General features: G+C 45.7%; 1 protein-coding gene across 5 annotated transcripts in view; it reads right to left on the reverse strand.

Moving 5' to 3' along the window:
• STAMBPL1 (STAM binding protein like 1) overlaps nt 1-14505 on the reverse strand; it is a 53089-nt gene extending 38584 nt beyond the window's left edge. For 3 of the 5 annotated variants that reach the window (XM_059172463.1, XM_059172462.1, XM_059172459.1), the window contains exon 1: nt 13506-13643. The gene's annotated coding sequence lies outside the window, so the exon portion shown is untranslated. Of the gene's footprint in view, nt 1-12059; nt 12364-13505; nt 13644-14309 lie in introns of those variants that run through there. The other 2 variants (XM_059172460.1, XM_059172461.1) reach the window with 2 other exon arrangements.
• Between the last annotated feature and the right edge of the window lie 665 nt (nt 14506-15170).

The following is a 15170-nucleotide window of genomic DNA, read 5'->3' on the forward strand; positions in this document are numbered from 1 at the left end:
ATGAATCCTTTAACATGCTTCCTTTTTTTTTTTTTCCTGCAATAAGCCTGCAACAAAATACTATCCAGGAGTTATCTAATTCGATGAAGCATAATGAGTCAGAATAAATTTTTTAAATAACCTCATTTTCTTGCCTGCCAGTCGCCTGAAGCTCGGAGCTATAAGGTCAGTCCTTGGGCATTACGAATCCATTTTATTTAATTTTCCTAAGTTTCCTAAGGACAGTCCGTGACCAGGATGAATCGAGCCTGGCACTTCTACTCAAAAGCAAAGGCTGTCCTCAAATATTTCTTGACAAGCATTTCTCTGACATTCCCTGACCACAGGAATTTTAAGTGTTCCACACGTTCCTGTGGATAGCAGCAATCACATTTTCGGTTTTGTTCTAGACAGTCTCTTCGGTGCAGTAGACCAAAGCAAAATCGGCTGTGTCCTTCCATAGCCATGCCTGGTGGTCCATTTTAAAATGTTTAAGGAGCCCCTCATGCTGCCAATGTGGTTAGCAAGCACCCGGCTGGCTGCTGGGCCTGTGGGCTCACCACTCACTCACTTCCTAGTTTCCGGCCTTGTCGCCAACATCCTCTACTCTGATGGGAAGTTTCCCCTGAGTGTGGTTCCTGGGCCACCTGCACTGTAATTCCTTGGTAGAGAAGGAGAGTGTCTGTCATAAGAAAACAGATTTCCGGATGCCACCCAGTCAGATTTCCTGAGGAGACTGCCCCACAAATCTCTATTTTTATCAAGCAGCCTAAGAGATGCACAAGGAAACCTAAGGTTAACTACATCAGATTAAACTGCTGTAAAATGGCTACAAACACCCTCCTAAAAACCTGGCCTTCATCAGCTGCCTATTCCCTACTGCAGACCGAGCATCTCCTCTGTGATGTGGAGGTGTCCCCCCATACCTTTCCTCACCCTGCTCTCAACTATTAATTTTCTGTCTTTTCCGTTAATGTATCTTTATCTCATGAGACATGTTTTTTCATGACTCAAACTGACACTGCATTCGAGCATTCGCACTGTGTCTTCAAATGTCTTCCATCCCCTTCTGCGAGGACACCCAACTGTGCTTTCTCACATCTTTCATACAAATAGTGCTGGCTCCAAGTAAATCCAGCCTTTCATGTATTTGTACAACATTATTTATTCGCTGATAGGCTGTGCTAGGAGTTGAAGCTACAACAGTGACTAAAGAGACTGATCATATCTGATCTTAGGACATGAACAATCTGCTAGGGGCAGGGTGAGGCAGAGGCGTGTGGGAACTGCTACAAAGACAAAATACAGGAAAAATAGACAGTTCTGCTTGCTTCCCCCCCACCCCAAAGATGCCTCAGACACAATAGTGTGTCTTCCTCTGTGCAGGAGGAGGCAGTGTTTTGCTCCATTATTATTTTTTTTTTTAAGATTTTATTTATTTACTTGACAGAAAGAAATCACAAGTAGGCAGAGAGGCAGGCAGAGAGAGAGAGAGAGAGAGGAGGAAGCAGGCTCCCTGCTGAGCAGAGAGCCCGATGCGGAACTCGATCCCAGGACCCTGAGATCATGACCTGAGCCGAAGGCAGCAGCTTAACCACTGAGCCACCCAGGCGCCCGCTCCATTATTATTGATGTCAACTTTGATCTCTTGTTTGAATCAAGTCTGTCAGCCTTCTTCCCTGTAAAGATACTATTTTTTCCTTTGTAATTACATAGTGTCTTGTAGGGAATTACTTAGAGAACCTGCAAATACACCTTGGCACACTAATTGTAGCATCCAAGATGATTCTTGCCTTAACAATGATTACTCTGGCATCCGAAAATAGTGAATTTTCTATTTCCATCCTCCCTTCGACATTTCTTAGTTTAGGTGGCATTTTTGGTTGAACATTGTTTAGTTTTTGTACAAAATGCTTTAATCTCAGCCTGTTAAATGGTTCCATCTCTTCTTTATTGTATCCGGATTTTTCATCGTTTTTAAAAAAGATTTTGTCTTTTTGACAGAGACAGAGACAGCATGAGCAGTGGAGAGGAGGCAGAGGGAGAGGGGGAAGCAGACTCCCCCACTGAGCAAGAATCCTAATGAGTGACTTGATCCTAGGACCCTGAAATCGTGACCCAAGCTGAAGGCAGACACTCAACTGACTGAGCCACCAAATTCACGAATGCCCAAAAAACTCCAAAAAATGTGTTTATCAATATTTTCCTTCAGTAATTTTATGGCTGGATATTTCTGCATAAATAGACCAATAGCCTTTGACCTGTGTGGAATTAGTTTTTGTAAAGAGTAAGACAAGGCTACAGTTTTCTTTTACCACTAGGTGAAATGGCCCTGAATCTCCTTGATCACACTTAGCTTCTTATTTAAATTGCAACTCTGCCCCCTAAGGTGATCTGCCCAAACTAGGCACTTAGTACTTAGGTATTAAATTAAAGTATTCTTGGGGTGCCTGGGTGTCTCGGTGGGTTAAGCCTCTGCCTTCGGCTCAGGTCATGATCCCAGGGTCTCTGCTCAGCGGGGAGCCTTCTTCCCCCCTCACCACCTGCCTCTCTGCCTACTTGTTATCTCTCTGTCAAATAAATAAATAAAATCTCAAAAAAATTAAAATAAATTAAAGTAGTCTCTGCCAATTATACTTCAATAAGCTGAAAGAAACAAAAGTCTAGCAGCAATGGATAAAGTCATAGAGAACAGGAACTGGCACCCCATGGGATGGTAAGCAACCATGGATGCGGAACCCCAGATCTGGACTGAGCAGTGAAAGGATTGGAGAAGGATAAATGGTTACTGAGGGAGATTCTGAGGAGAAGACGTAGACCTTGGAAGGTAAGTGAACACACCGAGGCATGGGAGCACAAGCAGGCAAAGATACGATCCGTTCTGGCACTGACAGGAATGGCAGACGGCCGGTGCTTCTGACTTGCAAAGAGGAAACTTCTCCCTCACCTCAACGAACGGCATCAACATCTAATCAATTGCAAAACACCTGGCAAGACCTGGAAATAGACCCCTTGGGTCTGCGCCTGAAGTCCACAGTTAGTCTGCCACCGCACATACACACACGTGCACACACACACACGTGCACACACAGACGTGCACACACGTGTGCACACACACACGTGCACGCATGCATGCACGCTCATGGAGAAACGTCAGACTCACCCAAAGGGAGGGAGTTTCCATAAAACAAATGGCTATTGCACAGGGCACCTGGGGGTCTCGGTCGTTAAGCATCGGCCTTCACCTCAGGTCATGATCTCAGGGTCCTGGAATCTGAACCCCACAAATGGCTCCCTGCTCAGCAGGAAGCCTGCCTGCTTCTCCCTCTCCCATTCCCCCTGCTTGTGTTCCCTCTCGCTGTCAAATAAATAAGTCTTTCAAAAAAAAACCAAGAAAACAGCAACTGGCTATTGCTCTTACAAAGTGTCAAGATGATGAAAGACAGAAACACTGAGGAATGGTTTCAAATTAAAAGAGAACACAGAGACAAGACCACAAGATGCCAGGCACGATCCTGGACCATTCGGACTCGGAGGAAATGTGAGTAAGAGCTGTGCATTAAATAGCAGCAGTGGGACAGTATTACTTTCCAGATTTTGAGAACTACTGTGATTATGGAAGCTGTGAATATTGGGGGAAGGGGGAAAAGGATATACAGAAAACCATGTACTATTTTTGCAATTTCTCCAAAGTCTGACATAATTTTATTTATTTATTTATTTATTTATTTATTTTCAATAAATAAATGTTATTGGGATGCCTGGGTGGTGAAGTCAGTTAAGCACCTGCCATCGACTTAGGTCATGATCTCAGGGTCCTGGGATCGAGCCCCACATCTGGCTCCCTGCTCAGCAGGAAGCCTGCTTCTCCCTCTCCCAGTCCCCTTGCTTTGTGTGCTCTCTCTTTCTGACCAATAAATAAATAAAATCTTAGAAAAAAATAAAAATAAACTCTGACATTATTTTAAAGCATTGTTTTTAATGCTCAATTAGTACCTTAAAAATCCCTCAGAAAGGAAAAAAACAACAAAAGGAAGAGTCTCCATCCCTTGCAACAGTTATAACATCAGTTGCTTCTAAAGCGTAGGGAGCATTTGCAGAAAAATAAGAAAGAGAGTTCAATAAAAATAAGCAAATGGAATAAACAAATCACAAGAGGAATATAAAGGACTAAGTAATGTGAAAAAACCACACATCTGAACAAGGTATCTTCATTTATTGGATTGAAGAAAGTTTACATGATTGATACTAAATGATAATGAGGATTGGAAGAAAAATTGTCATTTTTTAAATAATATGCATTCCTGTTAACCAAGCAATTCTGTATCTAAGATTTCCCCTTGGGCCAAATAATGTCACACACACACACACACACACACACACACACACACACTCCTCTCTCTCTTTCTCTCTCTCATATCTCAGCATGGTTTAAAAATATGAAAATTTACGGGGCGCCTGGGTGGCTCAGTGGGTTAGGCTGCTGCCTTCAGCTCAGGTCATGATCTCAGGGTCCTGGGATCGAGTTCCGCATCGGGCTCTCTGCTCAGCAGGGAGCCTGCTTCCTCCTCTCTCTCTCTCTGCCTGCCTCTCTGCCTGCTTGTGATTTCTTTCTGTCAAATAAATAAATAAATCTTAAAAAAAAAAATAAAGTTGCTGACTTTCTAAAAAAATACATATATATGAAAATTTAGGAAGTAAAAATAGCCATCAAAAGGGTGTTACTTAAAATAAAGACTATCTCTAGTTGATGAAACCATTAGAAAGGGCTTACATCTACATACACCACCCCAAGAAGATGTCCAAGATCTAGCATTATTAAGTGGGAAAAAAACAACTGCAGTAGAGTAGCATACAAAGCATGACTCCGTCCTTGTGACACTCACACTTATGCAGTTGATGTAAACCAACATTTGCAAGAAAAAAGTCTGAACAACACATACACTGAATTTCTCCCAGCTGTTCTCTCGAGGACGGGATCATGAAGGTCTTTCACGTTCCATTCATTCATTTCTGTACAGTTTGTTCCTGGGAGGTATCCCTTCATAACCTGACAAGTTAGACTTTCATGATACCTATCAATGTTGAGTAGCTAGCTCCAGATTTTAACCCTCGCCCTGCCAGGTTCCAGATGTGCAAATTTTGGTAAATTACTCTCTGAATCTGTTCCTCCGGTCCAAACAGAGCTTCATTGTGTCCTTCTTCGTGCACAATATTTCTAAGGTAGTGGATAACTGTAGTAGTTACTCAGAGGCCTTCTAAATCCAGAGGAGCTGGTCTGGCCTGATGGCGGAGCTGGGGGAACTCAGGGTTACACACATCACACGGAGCTGCTGCAAAGAGGAGGGAACTGGCTACAGACCTCCAGAAACCCAGAGAACCTGCTGCATAAACCTTTAGTGTCAGTTCTACCAAGTTCAAGACCCTAAGCGCCCCCCCCCCCCTTACTCCCTTCTGCCTTTATGGTGACAAACCAGTTGGCTTGGCCCATCTCTCCGTTAACCCTCTGTTTTCGGACCAGACGCTGTGTGTCGGGATCGTGCGTGTCACACTTGTCTGCATCAGGTTAGCCCCCTGCTCAACAAGACACACTGGTAACCTCGTGCCTACCAGAAGAGGTCTAAACACCTTTCCTTGGAGGCACTCGAGGGCCAGAGATGTGCTGACCCCTTTTCTTGGGCACAAAGAGACTTTGTATTCCGTTGCCCCCCAGTGTCTGTTTCCCCCCTACTTCCCTCTTTGATCAAACCCTCTCTGCTCCATGCCAACACCTGACACTCAGGACGTGTGAAGCTCCTTCTAGACACGCCCATCAATCCCACGGTCTTCTGATTCCATCGTCCAAAATTAGTAAGAAAACAAAACACAGGATATAGTGCCATTATAAAAACTCCAAGACGGCCTTCCTGTATCTGTTATTACTTAAAACTAGAAACACAAATCTGAATATGAAATCAGAACTAACTCTTTGGGTTTCTTTTCTCTCCAAGTGTGGTTTACTGACCACCTGCACATCAGAATCCTCTGCAAAGGTGGTTAAAATGAAGGCTCCCCGACCCCACCCATATTTCCTGAATTATAAGTTGGGGGCTGGAGGCCTTTGGTTTGGGGAGACCGGTTGGAGACGCCTCCCCCAGTTCTCACTCTAAATCTTTCAGTAACCTTATACTTGGCAACAGAAAAATGACCTTTATGCCATAAGAACGGGATACCCATCTACATGTCTGCAAAACCTGTATTTTAATCTCATGGATTTTCCATTAATTAGAAAAACAAAGTTCCACCCCCACTCATGATTCCAAGTGATCATCTTTTTTGTTTGGTACTCGCTTGATTCAAGGAGCCATTTCTCTGACCCAATTTTACAAAAAAAGCACTGATTTCAGGCCTCTCCCTTCTAATTTTGTTCCACCCATCATGTCTATTTGCGTCTAATAAAGAAAACTGATCTTGGGGAACAGTTCATAAGCCAGCCTTTCTTTCTTTTTTTTTTTTTTAAAGATTTTATTTATTTATTTGACAGAGAGAGATCACAAATAGGCAGAGAGACAGACAGAGAGAGAGATGAGGAGAAGCAGGCTCCCTGCAGAGAGCCCCATGCGGGACTTGATCCCAGGCCCCTGGGATCATGACCTGAGCCGAAGGCAGAGGCCCAACCCACTGAGCCACCCAGGTGCCCCAATAAGCCAGCCTTTCAAGGACGAAAGATGGGAGAAAGAACCTGAGTCAACCTATCAGAAGATGGCAGCATGAACCCACAGGCTTTATGCCTCTCTCTACATCTCTCCTTTATGGTTGAAATGCACATTTCCGGTGTTAAAAGCTCTGGTCTAGCCACAGGATGAATAGAAGCACATGGTCCTTAGATGAGCTAAATGCAACCATAATGGCGATTACTGGTTTTAGTTTTCTTGCTGCCTTTAACTAAAAGGTGCACAGCTGATTGCTGTCCCAAGCCACTCGCGTCAGAAATGTTACTCTCTCATAAGAGACCCGCACTGCAGTTGCTTTCTGAGCACCCACCAAGGAAAACAGATTGGCCATGTTCACTCCAAGCCATGAAGGGTTAATAATGAGTCCTCACTGGCCTCCTGTTTCCAAATTACCCAGAGATTTCATCAAGTCAAACAATCGAAATGAGTAATTCCTCACGTGTCCCTGAACAGATACCTCTTGTAGGAGGCTGAGTTGAACCTCTCGTTTGGTTACTATGATCCCACTGAGACGAAGGTATATCAAAGGTTTAAAAAACAAAACACCAAATCCACTGCAACTCAAATTCTTTTAATAAGGACCTTTTTTTTTTCTTTAAATTTAGAAAACATTTTTCTCTGGTGCTCTTACACTCCCCTGGGGAATAGGGCCACAGGGCATCTCGCTCAACCTCCTGACTTGCTTGGTATCCTAGGAGTTGTGGTGATAACCCTAAGCTACTGAAAGAGGGATGGAGAAGCCAGCCTGGTCCACGATTCACGCCTACTGAATGTGCTAGAAACAGGAGGGCAGGTGTGGTGAGGAACAAAGCATGCACCTGTCCAGCTCCTCCCAACCCACAGGGCTCCCCGGGATCAAACCACAGTAGGAAGCCTTCCAGGCTGAGCACGGCCATGGCTGGGGACCTTTGGGAAATCCCATCTGTATTTTCTTTAAATCAGGTTTAAACTCACAAAATTTAAAAACAGCTCCTTTAAAAGGCATTGAACTTTACTTAAACAATAATGTATAATTACTACGAAAAATTAAATCGAAGAATGCAGACAATTTTTTTTTAAAGATGAAATTTAAAAATTCTCAACTAAATAGCACCCATTAACTTTTCACAAGACCAGGGAAAGCTTTTACCTCCTTAGAAAAAAGCAATACCAGTTACAGACTTCTGGAAGCTACGTAGGAGAACAAAGAATTATGAGAACAAAGAATTACGAGAACGAACGTAATGGTAAAATATTGAAGTCAGTGACGACATGTTCCCCCTGAAAGAAGCTCTGGCGGAATTCTGGATTTTTTCCTCTTTGTTGCTCTGGCAGTTTTCCACCAAAAATTAAAATATGGCCTCTTGGGCGCCTGGGTGGCTCAGTGGGTTAAGCCGCTGCCTTCGGCTCAGGTCATGATCTCAGGGTCCTGGGGTCGAGGCCCGCATCGGGCTCTCTGCTCAGCAGGGAGCCTGCTTCTCTCTCTCTCTGCTTGCCTCTCCATCTACTTGTGATTTCTCTCTGTCAAATAAATAAATAAAATCTTTAATAAAAAATAAATAAATAAATAAATAAAATATGGCCTCTTATAATTAAACATAATTACTTCAACAAGTCAGGAAATAGCTAAAATTTTTTTGCCGTTATTCTGGAAGATGCTCTGAATAAAAATGGTTATTGTTTTCAAGACTGATTGACTGATTTTAGAGTGAGAGAGAGCCAGTGGGTGAGGAAGAGGAGCAGAGAGAATCTCAAACAGACTCAGTGCTAAGCATGGACGGAGCCTGATGCTGGGCTCGAGCCCAGGACCCTGAGATCACGTTCTGAGCCAGACACTTAACCAACTGAGCTCCCCAGGGGTCCCCTGAACAACGCTGGCTATGAAATGTCATCATAAGTCCATGATGGCTCAGAAATGAAAGACATGTGAGACTCTGGGGGTGTAGAGAGAGGTGTATGGCATAGATGGTGGATGGCGTTTAATAGAATGCTGATATTTACCCAATAATGCAATATACACATACACATCAGTGACATCTCTCCTCAGACCCAGTGACTCCTTACATATACTGTGTCTCCCTGACATAATGTATGATATAATATATATTATATAATGTATAGAAATGTATAATACATGTCTTACAATATATATACTATGTACGTCATACAAACCTTGTATACCCTATGTTAAAAAAAATACACAGTATTACAGTACATAAATAATATGTAATGGATATAGTCGGGTATTATGCATTCATTAGGGAGACATATCCTCTCTGCCTCCAGCAAAGAATGATGAGTATAAGGAGATGTACCAAATGGATATGCACTACGTATGTCAATGATCAGAAACAAAAAAACAGCGTGTTTCTCAAGCACATGTGAAAACAGAAACTGGAACCCTTCTTAATAAAGAACTTCATGAGAAACACAATCTGCAAAAGAGCACAACATCCAGGAAAATGAGCAAAAATTTTGTAGGACGATCTGGGTACTCATTCTCTATTGGAGATAGCCAGTTCCACACTGGAAATGACTGGCGCCCTGAATCGACATGGGACCAGCGCTCACATTTCCTGCCCCAAGCAGCGTTCCTAGCACTGCGCACACGGTATAGCAGACAGCCCTGCGTACATGTTAGGAAAACAGGTACCAGAGTCTGTGTTTCACTCCCAGCTACGACCACAACCCTCTTTGCACTCAATTTTTACTCTGCAAAAAATGATACCTATTGCATGAAGTTGTTTTATGAAGTAATAATAACAAAACATACAGCCCTTAATGTTGTGCCTAAAACTTCCAACCACTTTTCATTTACACCTACTTTATCCATTTAAGCCTGCTCCAAACCTTATGAGACAGAAATGAATATCCCAACTGAAAAAGGAAGAAACCAAGGCCCAGAGAAATCAGTGGACTTGCCCGAGGACACACAGCTCGTCAATGGCATAAAGAACCCACGCTCCTAACCACTCTGTCATCCATCAGATAACACGTGTTAAGGTTTTGTAAGTTTTTGTACAGTGTCTGGTACTGTACAAAAGAACTAATATTTATTAATTAATATATATAATATATTATATATAATATAAATAATATAATAATTAATTAATTAATATCTAGCCAGTGTGTGCAAGACTCTGAGGTTACACCAGGGTTCGGCAGGAGCGGACGTTGTGACCCACTGGATGGGGAACAAGGGAGCGGTCATGGTCATGGTCACGGTCAAGTGCACTGACCCTCTTCCACATAATGACATCGGTCTGCCTGTCTGACATTCTTCCTTCTCCATTCAGCGTCACTGTGATGCTCCCTGGTCAGGCCATCGTTAGCCGACACTAGATTCCATCCCAAATCCCTTCTACGAATCCAATCAAGTGCCAAACAGCCAAGTGCCAAAAACTCTTCTAAAAGGACACTTTTGACACTTACTCCTTTCAAGGAACCTACCTAGAACTGGCCACCTCATCTAATCGGAACCGTACACCCTGGCTTAACAAGAGGCCTTAGTAAGACATGGACCAGACACGCCTTTAAGTCAGGTTCAAGGGCTCACGTGCCTACTTACTAAACAAATCCCCAATAAGAATGACCCCAATAAGCATGACCATGCTTCATTATGCAGAGAATAGCAGTGTTGATGTTACTTCAAAACAGTAATAAGCCATGTTTTATTTTATACATTGATTTTTAACATAGCCCAATAAAAAAATTTTTAAATATTGAAGGATCTCATCTGACTTTTGTTCAGAATGAAATGAGCTTGACTGAAAGACATAAAGGGAAGGATATCAAAGAGAAAATGTGCATTATTAATGTGCACTCTCATGTTAATATCCAGGTAAATTTCAGACGGCTTTCTAATCTCTCATCCTGAAACTGGATCATGAACCACAGGTTAAACTTCTAATGACTGGGGATGGAAAGTCACTGTATTAAAAGAAAAAAAAAATGAAAGAAAAGAAAGGTATAATATCCCTAATATTCAGTATCAGCGAATGCACCCGTTTCCAAGAGTACCTTGAGAGGCTAATTTGCTAGAGCAAATCAGAACATATGAATTATTTGTATTTATATCCAGTGGCTAGATTTTAATAACTCTAAGTTACTTAGTAACCAGCAGGCCAAATTAATAACCTCTAAGTCAATCACATTAATGGACAAACATAACACAGATTTAATTTAAAACTTAAAAAATCAACACGTGCTCTGAAGATTTAGCAATTTGCCAAATGTTTAATTGGCTCCTCCACTTAGCATGAGGAGATAGAGGAATGTGCCAGAAGTTCACGGGATTTGCTTAGAAATGCCAATCATATCTGACAAAAGCCACGTCTGGATACAGCTACATCCAGAGTATTCCTGAGCTGAACATTCTGCTGTCAACTCAGGGTTTCTGAATGTCCACTCACATGTCCGACTGGACAATTCTGATAGCTGGCCTGAGCGAGTCAACAGGTGCCAACACAATGCTGTTTGTTTGTTTCCGTTTTGTTTTGGAGGGACTTTTACCATTCCTTTGGTTGAGGAAATCAGTCTTAGTTGAATGTACTCACTGGGCTTTGACTGGATGAAATGATTGAATATTCATACCAAGTTATGGCTAAAAATACGTCATACTAGACATGGATAGAGGAGCTAAGTTGGGAAGATAAACATTTTAGAATTGCTATTCATGTAACAAATATTCATTGGGCAGCTGCAATCCATTAGCCTAAGGGACCAAAAGCTGACTCACATATTCTCAAGGATGACCATGAGTCATTTCTCATAGTTTCAACCCAAGTGACTTAGAAATCCCCTACAGCGCCTTGGACACAATCATAAACCCAGTGGATTAAAATGTAGTCTAATTGGTAAATGTATCCTTCCAGGTAGGCAGCTGGGATTCCTGGGCTCCTCTCACATTCCTCCTGCCCCCTCATATTCTGAGCATGAAGTACCAGGCTTTTCTTCCCTGTAAAGGGCATTCTCACTTTCTGGATTGTAAATGTAAGTAGGCTTGGGAAGGGTCCTAAGAGGAGGAATACCAATCAAGCTATGTGCTATGTGTAAAAAGAAGTAGCTATTATTAACAATTCCTTAACTATTTTTAACTGTCTTCTCAGGACCCAACCCCAGAGACATTCTCCTCTCCAAAAGAAACCTCTCTGCGGAAGATACCCTGGGGCCATGATTCTACCATTTCTTCCTTCAAGCCTCTCACTCCTCCCATCCAAGTACTAACCAGGACAGACCCTGCTTAGCTTCTGAGATCAGACAAGAAGGCCTCTCACTCCTAATGATCCTCCCCAAAGGCCCCAAAGTAGGCAAGAAACTGGCCCCCAGAAGCTGGCAATATGAATAAAGGGCTAGTGTTCTCTGCCTGATCAATTCAATAGTACTTACCTTACAAAACAGCATAAGACAACACATTTCTTCTTCAAATTCCCAAGAACCGGCTCCTACAGAAAGGACAGCTGAAGCGTATGCAAAAGCAGCTTCCCAAGCAGCAAACTATGTGCCATCTATATGCTTGGACAGAAAAAACAAGCAGCCCGTTCATTTTCTAGGAAGACTCCAGAACATTTCATGTCTTTGAATGAAGACATGGGTTGGAGAAAATGATAAACAAGAGGGGACTCTCTCTCAAAGGCACAAACGTGTACTAGAAAGAAGCAGAGATGTTTAGAGGGTGGCTACAGGACCCCGGCTAGGATGCACTGGCCGAGCACACCTGTTAAGTTTAAATGAGCATCCACGAGACAAATACAAGACTGCAAACGGAAACAAGCTCTGGAAAGAAACAACACAGTGGCTTCATCTCTGTGTGAAACAACCACAGAAAAAGCAGCTTTACCTCCCCTCCCCCAATCTTAGAAAAGGAAATCAAACATACAGATGTAATTTAACTGCTGGAACACACCTGCCATATTGACCTTGACAGGGCCTTGAATCAGGAGATCACAAATCCGCACCCTAGTGATAGCCTCGATCATTTTGGACACCCCTAAAACCTAGCACTTCGTTTTCATTCTTAGAGATTAGCAGGATGTTTGCAAAGCAGGGCGCTCGCGGGAGCTTCCTTTGAAAGATGTCTGTTGTACTTACATCAAACACTGATTTCCAGAAAGCCGTCCCCACCCCCACGCCGACCAAACACAAGACTTTCTTCAATTCTCTCAATCGGGTTCTGCTTCCTAAACAATGTACTACTTATACAATTGTAATTTTTTTTTCTTCAGTAATTAGAGCACCTTCGGCTCTTGGATCAGCAGCGGGGGTTGTGTTAGAGAGTTTTGGAAAATTATGTCTTGGCGACATTCCACTTCCTTTGTGGACTTCATTAAAAGGGTTGGGTTAAGGCTTCCATGCTCCAGGAGAGGGGACGCGTCTTAAGAGTCGCGCAGAGAAGGCACAAAAGTCAACACCACCTAGAAAAGCGCGACCCCCGTCCCGCAGGGGGGAAGGTTCTGTTTGTCCTGCCCTCGCGTCGCCTGCCCCGCCTGCCCCGCCCCGCGCGCCCCAGAAGCCGAGCGGGGGTCCTTCCGAGCGCCGGCACCCTCGCCAGAGCTGCACCCCGAGTGGGAATCAGAAGCCCACGCGCCTAGGTCGCCGCCGGAGTCCCGCCCCGCCACCGGGAGCCGCCGCTTCCTGCCTTCCCCATCAAGGTGAAAGTAACCCCTAGGGGCCGGCGGGGGCCGCGCACCGGCAGGAAGGAAGTGAGCCCCGGCAGCGCGCCTCTTCTCCCGCCGAGCGAAGCCCGCGGCCGGAGGCAGCCGGCGGGAGAGGGGGCCTGCGGCCACCGGCACCCGGCGTGCACCCTCGCCCGGGCCGGAGCGCGCTCACACTCACCAGCAACCCCGGTGTCCGGAGCCCGCGTGGGACGGCGGCTGCGGCGGCTGTCCCCGCGCCTGCCTGCCGTGTGGCCTTGGCATCCGTCTGGCCGCTGCAGCCCGGGCCGCGGTGGCTGTCGCTGGAAGGCCCTGCGGCCGGGTGATGCGCCAGGAGCGCCCGCTCGCCGGCCTGGGCCGTGCCCGCCACGCTGCTCCGCCGCGCGGCACGGTGTCCCTGCTCCGTCCGCTTGCGCCGAGCCCGCGCCTGGCTCTCCCTCTCCTCCTCCGCCCCTCGGCGGCCGCGCTCCCCAGAAGCAGCGCCGAGCAGGTCCCCGGAGAACCCGCGCGCAGGCCGGCCGACCCGAGCCTGCAGGCGTCCCCGCCGCCGCTGCTGCCGTAACAGAAATTGGCGCTGCGATGGTCCCGGCCTCCCCGGCCCCGGCCCCCGGGGGCAGCCTCCGCCCCTGCCTCCGCCCCTCCTCTGCCGCGCGGGCTCCCGCATTCTGCAGAGAAAGCTCGCAGGTGGCAGCGAGTCCCCGCGGCGGCCTAGAGCGCCGGGGAAACCGCCCGCTGCCACTTTCTCCTCTGAAACGCTGCGCGTCCCCTCCCTAGCCCGGAGCCCCTGGGACCGGCGTGCGCTCCACCATCAGCTTCACCGATGGCCCCGAGAGGGTGGCTCCGAACGGCGCGGTGCACGCGCGCCCCATGCAACTGGCCGTGGCCTTGAAACTCGCACTGGAGTCCGAGGAAGGCCGGCGCGTGGGTGCAAAACCCACTCGTCCTAGTGTTAGATATTCCGCCTGGAGGTTCATGCATAACTCACCCCACCGTGCAACACGTTAGTCCTCTTCCTCCCCTCCCTGCCTCGCGTACTCGGGTGACGCGATCGAGTCAGCCACCTTCTGGGTATCGTGTTATTATCCTGGGCAGTGTTTCTTAGTATGGTCCTGGCGCAGGGTGCCGGGCACCCTTGGTATGAAATCTTATTTTATCCTCTCCACAGCCTGATGAAAAGGGCTCTCACGGTTCCCACGACTGCGACCCGGAGAAACAATTTGTCCCCGGGTACCCACTTAGAAAGTAGTACAAGTTAAGATTTAAATTCTGAGATGACGTCACTACGCGGTATTTCTTTCTGTGGGCCCTGCAGGTTTTACGAATTTATAAACATCTTACAAACACTGCTGCTGCTGAACCACCACAGACACTGTTCCACAATTTAGGGAGGAGGCTATTTCCAAGAGAAGTGATTGCAGAGATGGGGAGTGAGAAAAGGTTAGGCTTTTCCTAACCTGCTTTTCTTGGAGAGACCAAACTTCCGGTCCTGGCTCTGCCCCTAGCTGAGCTGCTGGGCCTTGGCATGTCCCACCTTCTTAGGTCTCTCCTCTCCTTGTGTTGGTGTTTCGGGATGAAAAGGTTTGACTCTTGGAGGCGGCCTGCAGCCCTGATTTTTGAAAAGCGATGGTGTCATTGTTTATCTCACTTTGAATTTAGTTCCCAAGTTTAAAATCAGGAAATTTAAGGGAAACGCAGACTTTTGGTGCGTTCTGAGAAGTTGAAAGAACTGGCAACGTTTGGTTCATAGTGGGTTCCAGCACCCATCAGCTGGAGCCAAGTCGGAGGTGTCCCTTTGACCCTGGGATGATGCTCTTCAGTTTTCCACAGTCCCCACCACTCCCGTATG

The sequence above is a fragment of the Mustela lutreola genome, chromosome 4 (genome assembly GCF_030435805.1).
Source record: "Mustela lutreola isolate mMusLut2 chromosome 4, mMusLut2.pri, whole genome shotgun sequence".
Taxonomy (NCBI): domain Eukaryota; kingdom Metazoa; phylum Chordata; class Mammalia; order Carnivora; family Mustelidae; genus Mustela; species Mustela lutreola.